Consider the following 14,871-nt stretch of genomic DNA (forward strand, 5'->3'; position numbering starts at 1 on the left):
TTAGTGGGTGTACTTCTATATGCGTAATCAGGTGCGCGTCCTTAACATTGACAGGAGCACTCCAAACAAAAGACAATAAAATTGACAAAACTCATATATGGAATGAAATAAACCAAAACGTGTTTCTTACAAGTGTAGTATAGGTTGAGGTCTGCAAACAATGTGTCCACTCTGACAGAGAACGGTAAACGACAAAAAAAAATCCTATATTGAATGCATTAACAGAAATGACAGTAACTAAAGACACATTGTAGATCAGAAATAATGGGAATTAACAGTAAATGTAGGCTACTACTGGTGACATGTAATGGGGAATTGATGGACACTAACATCAAAAGGGCAAACAATTCACACAATGAAGTTATGAAACAATGAACGCGCACAAAATAGTTGGACAGAGAGCGCATTCCAGACAGAGATGTGCCTTGTGCATCTCAGCCACACTCCCTTTCTTCTTGGACCGTGGCCTCCTCAATGGATTCGTCCACTGAGACAGGCATGAAAAAATTATTTATTTGCGACAAAAAACAAACAAACATCTTGGTCGACCAACAGCCTATCGACCAAACAATCGACTAAATGGAGTCAGCCCTAGTGTAGGATCATAGCCACATATTCAGAGCTATATTTGCTGGAAAGTTGTAGGTTAATTTGACACCACCTGATAATACCTTAACTGCTGCTACCTCACTGAAGGCCAAGCTATGAAAGGTATCATAGCTCAGGGATGGGAAACTCCACCCCTCGTGGGCCTAAATGTCTCCTAGTTATCATTTGCCCGGTACCTCATTGGGTGAGAGTAATAAGAGTAATTTTGTAATATTTTATTGCATTATTAATTGTTGTATTTATGATGTAAGCTCTTCATACGATCCTAATAAATACAAATACACAAATTGTTCACATAGTGCACACTTGGGTTGTGTTCTAAAGGGCACATGACACTAGGGTCCCTTATTGGACAAGTTCAGATGTTCCTTTCCCGTTTCACTTCGTTTTGGACAGTTCTCTTCCGTTTCGTGCCAAATGAACACAACCCAAGTGTTTCCTTCTCCTACATCGATTGGTCTCCTCTGGCTGAATAGATATTGCGCTGTGTTTTCGTCCCAGTTTTAGTGCTGTACATTTATCTCATGGATTTCGGAATATCGCTTAAACTTCCAATCCGGTTGCCTGGCTACCCAAACTCCTTGCCAAACGTTATGCCACGGAAGCGGAAAAATTCAGTTTGAGTCATCAGGCAACCAATCCGGACCTTTGCTGATCACAACCAGCGGACAAGGACCTCGTCTCCGTCTTCGATGGAGTAGAACTGCAGCGGTTTCAGGTCGTTGTCGATCTCAATCTCTTTGCCCTCCATCTGAGGAAAGACAAATGGCGTTTTAGGGAGTCCCTTCCACTGCTATGAAAGTGATACTGTACCATTGGTCTATTAAACAGATTCACATATGAGTGCCGAGTATGGTTACACCAAATAAAACTAGACCCCTTTACCTTTGAGGTAGTATAGGGCAGTTGCTGTTGTCAGCAAACCTCTTTACCTTTGAGCTAGTGTAGGAGAGTTTCAACTCAGCACCCGGTATCTTTAGCAGCCTGTAGAGCAGCCCCTTCCCTTTCTGAACGATCATGGAATCTAAAACACATCAAAAAGAGTGTTCCGTTAAAATACAATAGGTTACCGTCACTTCAATTGCTCTTACACAGAAGGTCGCACACAGATGGTAGCATTTCATTAGGATCTTACATGCATGATCTCCCATTTTGGCACAAAGAGATTGAAGAGTATAAAAACAGTAGATCAGTGCAACTACACTGCTCAACTTAAACAACACAATGTAACTCCAAGTCAATCACATTTCTGTGAAATCAAACTGTCCACTTAGGAAGCAACACTGATTGACAATAAATTTCACATGCTGTTGTGCAAATGGAATGCACATTTGTGGCCTGCTGGAGGTCATTTTGCAGGGCTCTGGCAGTGCACCTCATTGCACAAAGGCGGAGGTAGCGGTCCTGCTGCTGGGTTGTTGCCCTCCTACGGCCTCCTCCACGTCTCCTGATGTACTGGCCTGTCTCCTGGTAGCGCCTCCATGCTCTGGACACTACGCTGACAGACACAGCAAACCTTTTTGCCACAGCTCGCATTGATGTGCCATCCTGGATGAGCTGCACTACCTGAGCCACTTGTGTGGGTTGTAGACTCCGTCTCATGCTACCACTAGAGTGAAAGCACCGCCAGCATTCAAAAGTGACCAAAACGTCAGCCAGGAAGCATAGGAACTGAGAAGTGGTGTGTGGTCACCACCTGCAGAACCATTCCTTTTTTGGGGGTGTCTTACTAATTGCCTATAATTTCCACCTTTTGTCTATTCCATTTGCACAACAGCATGTGAAATGTATTGTCAATCAGTGTTGCTTCCTAAGTGGACAGTTTGATTTCACAGAAATGTGATTGACTTGGAGTTACATTGTGTTGTTTAAGTGTTTCCTTTATTTTTTTGAGCAGTGTATTTATCCAAACAGCACTTCATAATTTGACGTGCCATTTTCACGTGGGTCTACAGTCAACAGCAGGCAACTTTATGCAGTGTGCATGCTGCCCAAAACATTGCCTAACAAGTGCAAACAATCCAAAGTCTGCGGTTGTTGGATGTAGAGCCCGAAACACACTGTTCAAAAACGTCCAACACGTTTCCTATTGCCTGGTTAAGTATCTCTTACTAAACATCCTCCATACCTGTGTGGAATTAAACTAGATTTTTCTTTCATTTTCAGCCCCTCAATGAAAAAAAAGACCTTTGGCACAGGTATATCCTTTTCCCACTATCGTGCTGAACGGAACCAGAGATCGGGGTCCCGGCCTCCTTACATATTTTGTGTTGTTATTTCAAAGCAGTCAGAAATGACAGAGGGAGAAACAATAAGAGGGATACAAATTTGCCAGGGGGTATATGTGGTCTGGAGTCCGGCACATCCATGCACACCTCAATTCATTTGCTTAGCTATCGCACATAATATAATAATAATCATTATAATAATATCAAATGCCATCTAACTAGCTGATGAAGTCAGGTGGGAGTCTTTACCTGGAAGTTTCTTCACTATAGATTTTCGGTCCGTCTCATCCGGACAAACAAATGTTGTTGTTATGCCTGGTGGGGGTCGTATGAAATTTTATATTATTTATACGAACTAATGCAATTTTGATACTCTGACTCGTCTCCTGACTAAATATTTATATGTGTTTATTGGGTCACAGCACATTACAGGTTATTACCAAATCATTAAAAAAATTATCTAATTCATTCCATAACCGCTTCATAATCCTGGTCTTGGGGGACACATTTTAGTGTTTGCCCTAGACAGCCGATTACACTTATTAAATGTTTGATAATACGTTTATTAGTGGAATCAGGTGTGTAGTGCTAGGACAAAAAACCCAGGACCAAGATTAAGAAACACTGCTTTTCGCAAATGTGTGCAGCCCCGGAATTTGTAACTTGATGCAACTATATAGGATTGTCCTTTTGCATAGCTAATTGCATTCTTGCGTTGCAATCTGTACATTTACGTCATTTAGCAGACGCTCTTATCCAGAGCGACTTACAGTAGTACTGAGTGCATACATTTTTATACTAGTCCCCTGTGGGAATCGAACCCACAACCGTGGCACTGCAAGTGCCATGCTCTACCAACTGAGCTACACGGGACTGTAGAAATTAGGCTTAGGAGAAGTGAGGAGGACTCACTTAAGAGCTGATTTTTCAACGCAAATGGCTCCTGCTTCTTCAGTTCGCTGTCTTCTGGAGCTCCGTATTCTGAAAAACAAACGATATCGAGCCTCTGTAAATTCCTTGAACTCATGATACAGGGCGGGAATTAGGATCGCCATTGTCTCTTTTGTAAGAGTGACGGCATGGTGACATGGGTTGCGTTGTATCACTTCTTTCTCGCGATATGGGTAGCAGTATGGCAGATAACAAGACATTAAATGTTTTTTTCTTCAGAAATGCCTATAGTGGAGTAGATATAGGATGGGCTGTACCACTTCTCAGTCTGAAATAGGGTGTTGCAGCACAGGGCCGGGAAACCTCAGGAGGAATGTACCACTCTTGACTCACTCTGTATGAGACTGATAGCGGGGGTGCTGTGCGGTGAATTCAGCACTGGGGCGGTTCTGCTGGGGGTCTCGGTGTCCCCCGGATGCCAGCCACTCTAGCCCGAACATCTTGCAGTAGTCCAGCTCCGCCCCCCTCCTGTCCTCAGGCAGGACCTACAGGTAACCACGGTAACAGGGAAAGAGAATGGAGGATTTCAGCAAGCGCATCCGCAAACACTGATAGATTCATAGGGGGATATACGAGAAGGAAACATATATAGCTTTAAATAGGAACATTTCACAATGTCTAGATGAAACCACGTCCCATGACATGCGTAGATCCAGCTATTACATGCCTCAAATCTCGAATGAAGATACAGTAAGCACCGTCTAATTTCCTGGTTTTCTTCGGTGCATATCTTTTCCATTCATTTGGGATGAAGACATATAGCTGGATCTATCACAGCTATCACTTTACGCTTGCGCGCAGTGGCTGAACATTAATCGCACCAGTATATATTGCATGACAGCCATGTGTGGATCAACTGTAAGGAGCTGGGTCTGTCTTTCAGAACCGTGTGTATTAAAAATGGAGCTTAATGAACACACCCAGGTTTGGCGGTAGCGTTAAATGGAGGACGGGGCCTCACCGTCCACCTGTTGAGGGCCTCCAGCCGGCCCACCCTGGCGATGAGCAGCTGCATGGCTGTGCCGGGGGTTCTGCCGACAAGACAACCGGACCAGGCTCTGCAGCTTCTCTAGCTCGTTTATTACCGACCACTGTGTGTGTGTGTGTGTCAGTGAGTGAATGAGATTGTAAGAGTGTGTGTCAGTGACTGTGTGTTTGAATGTGTGATTTTTATTGTTGTATGTATTGCAGTGTCAGTGTGTAAGCACAAGAGGGTGTGTGTGTAGAGTTTGGAAAGAGAGAGAAAGGGGAGATAAAGGGTTGAGTTACATGTGAAAACTTTCTTTCCCCCCCCCACTACCTATCTTTACAGAACAAGTATTAACTTTTTGCAGACTAACGTTAGTGACATTCATCAAATTAGTTTTAGTAATTCATCATTCATATATCCAGATACATTTCATTAAAATAAAATCTCTCTTAGAAGAGAGACCTTACTAACAGATAGGGATGAAACGGTTACCGGTTTCACGATAAACCACGGTAAAATTCCCGACGGTTAGTATGACCATTTGAAATGTTAATTATCATTAAAACCGTGTTTGATTACAGAGGTTTGAAAAACTCACGGTAAATACTGTCCAGCATCAACCAAAGTTAGCAAGTCTGGCGCAGGCGCAGCATGCAACGTGGGTTTAGTTTTGTGTGAAAACATGGCGGAAGGCAGTGACAGAGCTGTGAAGTGTGGTCGTATTTTTGGGTTTTACAAGAGTGCTGAGGGAAACTTAATCGAAGATGGTGACCCTGTCTGCAGAACAAGCAAAAAGAGAGAGAAAATCTCTGCGAAAGGGGGCAACACTTTTAATCTCGAGTCATCTTCATGACCACCACCCACTACTTTAGAGCGAATGCAAGGTAAATTAACTTTTAGCTCAATGCATGATGTGGGGACTTCGGAATGGAGGAAAATATCATGGTTTGTCTAACTTGCTAATAGCGTGTAAATAATGTAAACTGAAGCTTTCAGTGTTACCTACTCTTGTAAAAACACTACCCGTTGTTCTGCTGCTGTATGAGTCGTGTGTCTGCAGACTCGATACGCCCAATGCACCGTGTTATGTAGTTTAGTCACCCAAACAACATTTTGTTCATTTAAAATCCGGCAGTCGTCGACTTGGTTGTAAAAGTGTTCCAACGGGAGAAACACTATAGACTCCTATACAAGACTCCTGTATTTATGTCAATTGTTGGGCTCATTGCAACTTTCTTCTTAAGACTCATTTGTATTTATGTAAATTGTGCATGGGGTCATTGCATATACTCAAATGCAACACAGAAGACAGACTATGTGTGAGAGAGAGAGGTTGAATAATAATAATAATGTAATAATAATAATAAAACATTTTCTATTCCCTTGTTTACAGAGTGGGCGTGCAGCAGGCAAACCCAGTGATGCTACTGGTCCCTCATCTACAGTTGTGACACAGACACTGAAGCAAGCATTTAAAAAGGCAGGCTGCTTATGCATCCACATCAATAAATGCTCAAGACCTCACTGCAGGCCTTTCATATTACATTGCAAAGGACATGATGCCATTTCAAATTGTTGAGAGGCCTGGCTTTCTGAGGCTGATGAAGGTTGCCGTGCCATCACGAATATTATTTTCCAAGACTGAAATCCCAAAACCTGTACAACCAGGTTAAAGCTGATGTTGGAAAAAGTTTGGCTCAAGGCATACGGTTTGCTGCAGCTACTGACCTCTGGACCAGCGAAAGCGAGGGTGGTCAACCCTACATCAGCTTCACTATCCATTACCTCACCCCAGACTGGCGACTGGGATCAAACTGCCTGGAAACACAGTTCTTCCGAGAAGATCACTCGACTCACAACATCAGAGTTTTTTGAGAATATGCTGAAAGAGTGGGTGGGATCAACAAGAAAGACCTTGTCTGCATAACCACAGACAACGCAACAAACATGATCAAGGCTTTTGAAGAGTTCCCAGATCTGTGGCTTTGGTGCTTTGGCAATAATTTGAACATGGCCATCTCAAAGGCTCTGACAATTCAGAGAGTTGACACAGCAGTCAAGGAGTGCCGTCATCTCATCCAAGGCTTCTCACGAAGCTGGAAGAGAAGGAGAGAACTGAGAGAAAAGCAAGCTGCCCTCAACATGCCACAGAAGGCTCTGATCCATGTGGTGACCTGATGGGGATCTACACACAAGATCCTTGAGCGTTTCGTCAGCCAACAGCAGCCAGTCTGTGCGACACTGGCTGGTGAAAGAGGAACATGGCATCTGATGTCCAAGGATACCGGCATGTGTCATGGTGCAACTGTGCCAGCTCCTCAGTCTGTGCATCTGTAAACTTGCTCAGAGACACTGTCAGCCATCAAGCCTGTCCTGGACCACATCACCGTGATGTTCTGGTGGAAAAGGATACGGAGCCGTCCCCGACAAAGGAGATGAAAAGGGTAATGAGAGAAGACCTTACCCCTTTTTTTTCAATTTTCGCCTAAAATTACATACCCAAGTCTAACTGCCTGTAGCTAAGGCCCTGAAGCAAGGAGATGCATATTCTTGGTACCATTTGAAAGGAAACACTTTGAAGTTTATGGAAATGTGAAAAGAATGGAGAACACCACAATTGATCTGGTAAAAGATAATACGAAGAACTAAAGAAAAAAAACATGATTTTGTATTTTTTTTGTACCATCTTTAAAATGCAAGAGAAAGGCCATAATGTATTATTCCAGCCCAGGTGCAATTTCGACGTTGGCCACTAAATGGCAGCAGTGTATGTGCAAAATTTTAGACTGATCCAATGAACCATTGTATTTCTGTTCAAAATGTTGTATCAAGACAGCCTAATTTGTTTATTAATATCTTCATGTTCAAAATTAGACACTCTCCTCAAACAATAGCATGATATTCGTTCACTGTAATAGCGACTGTAAATTGGACAGTGTAGTTAGATTAACAAGAATGTAAGCTTTCTGCCAATATCAGATATGTCTATGTCCTGGGAAATGTTCTTGTTACTTACAACCTCATGCTAATCGCATTAGCCTAGGTTAGCTCAACCGTCCCGTGGAAGGGACACCGATCCCGAAGAAGTTTAACAGATACACAGAGAAGGCAAAGAAAGAGTCATGCACATGGCTTGTTTCGTTGACCCACGCTTCAAAAGGAGCTTTTTAGATGAGCCTGAGGCTGCAAAAGTTGACACTGACAGCTGTGTCCAGGAGGCCTTGAAGCTGGCAGCTGCACAAGTCAGGGAAGAACCACAAAGCACCAGCAGCACCTCCACCCCCACAGCGGCATCAGAGGGGAAAGGCCTGGCTGGGTTGCTGAGAAAGATCACCTCTCTGCTGCCTTGTTGAGGTAAAGAGGGTCAGATTCCGACCTCCCCAGAAGACAGAGTGAAAGAAGAGATCAAGGTCTACCTGTCTCTGCCACCCATTCCAGCAGAAGAGGATCCACTGGTGTGGTGGAGGGACCATGCATCAGAGCTGTCTCACCTTGACAGGGTTGCCAGGCAGCTTTTGTGCATCCCAGCAAACAGCGTGCCATCAGAGGGTATTCAGTGCCAGCGGGCACATTGTCTCCCCTCGCAGATCACTACTTAAACCGGACCAAGTAAATATGCTGACATTTTTACATTTCATTCTCAAGTGAACAAAGATGCATCCGTACAGGACGTTAGGCCAGCAGCACCTTATTTCTGTATGAAGGAGAGAACGGACATACAATCAGTGCTGTTCATTTGATTGGTTTACATATGGTTGTATTGCTCTTACGTGCACATTGGATGTGTTTACATATGGTTGTATTGCTCTTACGTGCACATTGCTTTACTTGTGTTGCTTTTATATGCACATTTGATTTGCTTCCTTAAAGGTTGTGTTCATTTAAACCTCCACGAGGGAAACTTTTACCTCTCATGGCCACATGGTGCCATCTTTAATGTTATTATTTTAATGTCTATGCACAAAGTGCATAGTGCTGCTAATTGTATTTGTTGGTTTTCAATATAAAACTTGGTGAAATTATTTCCCTGTGTATGTATCAGTACTTTTTGAACATTTCCAGCACATTTTGACAATACCGCGATAATACTGATAACCGTGACAATGTGTCACGATCGTGATATGAAATGTTCATAACGTTTCATCTCCACTCACAGACGATACTCACCTCTGAAATGTTGTCGCTATTAACTGTGAGAATTTTCAGGGCAGGAAACATTGCTGTTATGCAACCTTCAGAAGACATGGGGAAAAAAATACTAGCATACTCAATGTTGATCTTTCGCTCTTACAGTTGTACACGTTGTGAAATTACCTGTCATCAAAACACAGATCCATATGCATGTTCGGAAACCTTGTTCAAATATCTCTCCTGATATGTTCATTCAACTTGACTTCCAATAACAAACACACAAAAAATATAACGTTTTCGAAAAAAGTGTGGATGTAAACTTTACCAGGTAGTGCATCATCAAACCTCAAGGCTGACAAACCAGTCTTCGACATATTTAGATTCTCCAGTCTGAAATTCATGGATGTAAAAAGGTTACACTTTATGGTAAATGCCACAAGTTATTATGAATGTTACAAATGCTTATTCATTGAAATGCTAATGTTAAGCAAATAGCGAAATACACATTTATTAGGATATTAGTATGTATACAAAAAAATATGTTTTGTTGATTATTGCTCACGAAAGTAAAGTACTCTCAACAACTGTCAATGCCCAAGTCCAAGCTACCGACAGGGCTATGTCATTTGTCATAAGACGTAGAGAACCGTTATGACAAGTGGCTGTGCTGGTAGGGTTATGCTCGCTCTTACCTCGGCAGTTAGGCAATACTCAGTACGGTTCCATCAACCAAAGGGTTTGTTGAGAGATCCAAAACTGCCAAGGACTGTAAGACATTGTTTGGCCTGCGCGAAAGAGGCGGAAATACACATCAGTTCTATATGTTGTTTCAGAAATTTAAAAAAACTAAATCGTAAGGGAGACTCAAAACGGCTAAAACCTTACCTCTGCAGTTCAGTGATGTCATTCTCAGAGACGTAGAGATCTTCCAGCAGTGGCCACATGGGGGCGCACTCAAGCAGCTAACAGACCAACACCAAAGGGAGAGAGGATAAATGTAAAGAGACAGCATATAGAGAAGTTTTTCTCATTTCATTAGGCCTTCACAGGTTTGCACCAGCTCGTTAATTAACATATCGTGCACTGCAACTTAATGATCTATTAACGTATTAACTGGTACAAAAACACCTTATAAAAATAAAATCAGCCTGCAAAATTGTATTTTCTTCAGATGGGATCGATCTGAATGAATCCATCATCAATTCCTCACATCCTATCTCCTTCTCAACCATATAGGTGGATAAAGTCCAAGGTTCTTTCCCTCCAGTCTTCTTCTCCAATGGGTTTTGAGGATGTAAGCATAGAGGATGCAAGGAATCGAGGAAAGATGCATTGAGAAAGAGACCCATAATGCCTAAGGGAAGGGTACAGGGTGGTGGCTGTCACCACGTGAGGGCACAGTTGGTGAGGGAGAGGACCCTGAGGCAGGGGAAGGTCCGAGGTCGCACCGTAGGGTTGGAGGGCACACGCAGTCTGTTGTGGCTGAGGGGACAGAGGACGAGAGAGAGACACGTCAGTGAGGGGATCAGAGGTTGAGAAAGGTCAGGCACAAAAACACACACCATTATTCAGTGTGATCTACCTTAGCTGAAGCTCTTTGAGTTCCTTCCATCTGCTCCGTGACGGCCATCATGTCGTCCCAGCAGCACAGGAGGTTCCCACACAGGCCCAACATCAGCACGTCTGACAGGGACCATTAAGGATGCAGTAGTAGCGTACCATCAGCTAAATGTCCAATCAATGCTTCCCCCAAGCTAATTCAATTGGGTGGGTGGACCGTACATTTACTAACAGGACCAGGGGGGGGCTGCGTCCCAAATAAACACACACTGCTTTTGATCAGAGCCCTAGTCAAAAGTAGTGCACTATATAGGGAAAAGGGGTGCCATTTGGGACTCAAACATGGTGTAATGTCGCTACATATCACAGTAATTCCAGGTCAGAGAAGTGCACTCAAGTATTATTAACATGAACAATTTTGTGGCCTCCCGAGTGGCGCAGCGGTCTAAGGCGCTGCATCGCAGTTTCTAGCAGTGCCACTAGAGATCCTGGCTTTGTCACAGCAGGCCGCGACCGGGAGACCCATGGGGCGGCGCACAATTGGCCCAAATGGGTGAATAAATGGGTTTAAAAATAAATAATTAAAATGAACAAAAATGATAGTTGTATTTTTTTTTGACATGGGCACTTATTTAACTAATTAAAAGCTACTAAATGAAAGGATACGGGGAGTGGTGTTTTGGATTTCGTTTGCAGGGGCCGGAAACCTCGCGCAACATCGGTGAGGTTTTCCACCCTGCGGAGAAGCACAGATGACAACGATGCTTTTCACTGAATAAGTACAGATGACTGCGCATCAGAAGTGCAAACTCTGTTGGAGAGTGGTGCAGTTCAACAGTCCCAATTAAAGTGCATTAGCCTCCTTTTTTATAACATTCTTAACTTTATATTTATTTATTTAACCAGGGAATACCATTTAGGTCAGAAACCGCTTTTTGGGGACCTGATACTGGCATCCTCTGGTATAGGTGGCATGCTTTAACAATATTCCTTAACTATTGCAAACAGTACATACGGAGTTGACTGTTCAAATAAGCCCACGTTGGGACAGATTCCCTAAATCAGATTAAGCCTAATCCTGGACTAAAATGCCCTCTCACTCTCGGGCTCCGAAGCCTTGTTGTCCCCTTACTTCTGTTTCTCTGAGATGGCCTCGAAGCCCACCATCTCCACCGTCCTCGTGGAGATCTGGATCTCCTCTCCTCCATCTCGTAACGCCACCTGATGGCCGTCAGGTAGTCCACCCCGAAGCTGGCCTTCTTGGGCCGGACGAAAGAGCCTCCCTTCGGGTGCCTTTGGTGGGGTGGAGGGGGAGAGAACCTTGGTCTGAGAGCAGCAAAAACACATCACGGCCACATTCCAAACCTAAACAAATATCTGTTTCCTTTTTTGAGGGCGGAGACTTCATTTTTGCTAGAATTTCAATTTCTAACAGGTATGAACACAGAAATTAATCACACAGCTGACCAAATTACAGAAGATTTTACGTATGGGTTAACAGTAATTAGGATGACACCTATGTCATGCGACCATCATGGAGATACTAGATATGGTTTACTTCACCTGCACGTGAAGTAGTGGCCACCTTCATGGCTTCCATTGTGTTTGCCTCGATCAGGGTTGTCCCACTCCACACCAAGCCACAACCCTAAGCACAGAGGAATTGGTAAGCACAGGCATTGAATAAGTAACGTTACTTGGTTATAGTGCATGACCAATAATACTTGTGCATTTCTCTCAAACAGTGCTGCCACACACACTGTGGATAACTCTTATGTCATTTTGCCTATTATATCGATATCCCAAGCCGTCTGTAGCTAGTTAGCTTACCCGCAGTTGGTGGTACAGTGCCAACAAACCGCACCGTGCCACGCTCCCCGCCACACGTCTGCCCACTGCGTCTGATGGAAGGCACTCGTCCATGGTGGTGGCTTGTGTCTGGCAAGGGACTCTCATTGAACTCACTGAATCTATAACGTTGGGTATAAGTCGACCTATATATGTGCAATGAAAAAGAATGAGCAGGTAAAGCCTTCTGTACTTACTTGCTGTACTTTGACAGTGCTATTTAAGAAAGCATTAGGTAATAACGTTAGCTAGCTAAAATACTTGCTGTCATGTCAACTCCCAAGAAACTGCAATGTTGTTTGGCTTTATTTGATTGGCTACTACAAACATCTTCACTGCCAATGAAACACGAGGACCACGTGTCCACAGAATGGATATACTGTAATGTTATTTCCAAATATGTGTTTGAAAGTTACCTTAAATCAGAGAGTTTTGGTCATATTTCGCAGCAGCATAAATAATCACAGCTCACAAACGCCGATAGGAAGTAACTGAATATGATGAGGCACACGTTTGCCGTACAAGTTTGATAGATTATTAATGATTAAGTTACCGGCAATAAACGTTATTTTAGTGTCATTGTTTAAATAGCCATCATCGTTATAGTCGGGTAACAATCAATGCATCTATATTTAGATCACTGGATGAAAGCCCACCCATATGTAACAGCTAGGGAACATTTACAATTGCGTTGTGCATGGTAGGACATAATTAGGTGAAGGACAGCTCTTCATGGAGTAAAACGTGAGTAAATAGCTACATTTCTTTTTGGCATCAACACATATTTCTAATGCGATGTGTTCATTATAACTTCCCGTGCAAATTATTTGATTAATTATTTCCATGATAAAAATCACGTTTTTATAAGATTGTCTCATCATTCAAACCAGCTGGAATCAACCATCGAGAACATTGAAGTGAACTGACCATGAAAAATACACTTTCCGGAGAGAGGTTAGTCGCCATTCCACGAGTATCCTCATGTATCTAACGTTAATAATTATGTTCAATTTGTACATTGTTGGTAATACAAGGTAGTTCGGGAAACGCACACTTTTAAATGTAACTTTTTTTTACGCAACATGTAAATTGTTGGTCCAATGTTTCATGAGCTGAAATAAAAGATCCTAGAAATGTTCCATATGCACAAATGTATTTCTCTCAAATATTGTGCACAAATTTGTTTATATCCCTGTTAGTGAGCATTTCTCCTTTGCCAAAATAATCCATCCACCTGACAAGGGTGGCGTATCAAGATGATCATTACACAAAAGTATGTGGCAGGGTCAACAGACAATCATTGACTACAAAAGGAAGACCAGCCACTTCGCAGACGTCTTGCTTCCCGGCAATATAAACACCTTCCCCCGCTTTGAGGATAACACAGTGCCACCGACGCAGACCACACCAAGGACTGTGGGCTCTCCTCTGTGGCCAACGTGAGTAAGACATTTAAGCGTGTTAACCCCCGCAAGGCTGCCAGCCCAGATGCTGATCCTAGACACAGGGGACCCACAAGGTGCATGCCCAGCCCCCTCCTGTACTCCCTGTTCACCCATGATTACGCACACCTCCAACTCAATCATCAAGTTAGCAGACAACGCAACATTTGTAGGCCTGATTACCAACAATGATGAGACAGCCTACAGGGAGGAAGTGAGGGCCTTGGGAGAGGTGCAGCAAAATAACCTCTCATTCAACGTCAACAAAACAAAGGAGATGATCGCTGACTTCAGGAAACAGCAGAGGGAGCATGCCCCTATCAACATTAACGGAAAGCTTCAAGTTCCTTGACGTACACATTACTGACGATCTGAAATGGTCCACACAGACAGTGTGGTGAAGAAGGCGCAACAGCTCCTCATCAACCTCGAGGCTGAAGAAATTTTGCTTGGCCCCTAAAACCCTCAAACGTTTACAGATGCACAATTGAGAGCATCCTGTCGGGCTATATCACCACCTTATACGGCAACTGCACCGCCCGCAACTGCAGGTCTCGCCAGAGGGTACTGTAGTCTGCCCAACGCATCACCGGGTGCAAACTACCTGCCCTCCAGGACACCTACAGCTTACTATAATGAAAACTGACATTTTAATGTCAAAAGATGTCCTGTTGTAGATGATTCTATAGTCTCATGGGCCAAACAGTACGTTAAGCAGTTTCTATAATAATCCATATTTATTTATTTGAGTGACATAACAATATTTACCATTTGGTGCTTCCCTTTGAGTCAATGTTTTGTGTTCCTTTACTCAACTGGTAGTAAGCACAGTGGAGGCTAAAGAATGTTTTGTACATTTATTTGTACATTTTCGGCGTGAACAGGCCGCTATCATCCAGAAGGCGAGGTCAGTACAGGTGCATCAAAGCTGGGACCGAGAGACTGAAAACATCTATCTCAAGGCCATCGGACTGTTAAATAGTCATTACTAGCCGTCTTCCACCCGGTTACGCAACCCTGCTCCTTAGAGGCTGCTGCCCTATATAAACAGACTTGGAATCACTGGCCACTTTAATAATGTTTACATACTGCTTTAATCATCTCATATGTATATCACTGGATGAAGAACATG

At 43.3% G+C, this 14,871-nt stretch overlaps 1 long non-coding RNA gene and 1 pseudogene across 1 annotated transcript; one reads left to right on the forward strand and one right to left on the reverse strand.

Annotated features, from left to right (window-relative positions):
* Positions 1-809: 809 nt before the first annotated feature.
* LOC129839768 (tubulin-specific chaperone E-like) lies at positions 810-13,618 on the reverse strand (annotated as a pseudogene).
* LOC129839769 (uncharacterized) lies at positions 4,222-8,780 on the forward strand. The gene is made up of 2 exons (XR_008757069.1): positions 4,222-5,642; positions 6,152-8,780. It is a non-coding gene; the product is annotated as an uncharacterized LOC129839769 (long non-coding RNA).
* Positions 13,619-14,871: the final 1,253 nt, after the last annotated feature.

The sequence above is a fragment of the Salvelinus fontinalis genome, chromosome 40 (genome assembly GCF_029448725.1).
Source record: "Salvelinus fontinalis isolate EN_2023a chromosome 40, ASM2944872v1, whole genome shotgun sequence".
Lineage (NCBI taxonomy): Eukaryota > Metazoa > Chordata > Actinopteri > Salmoniformes > Salmonidae > Salvelinus > Salvelinus fontinalis.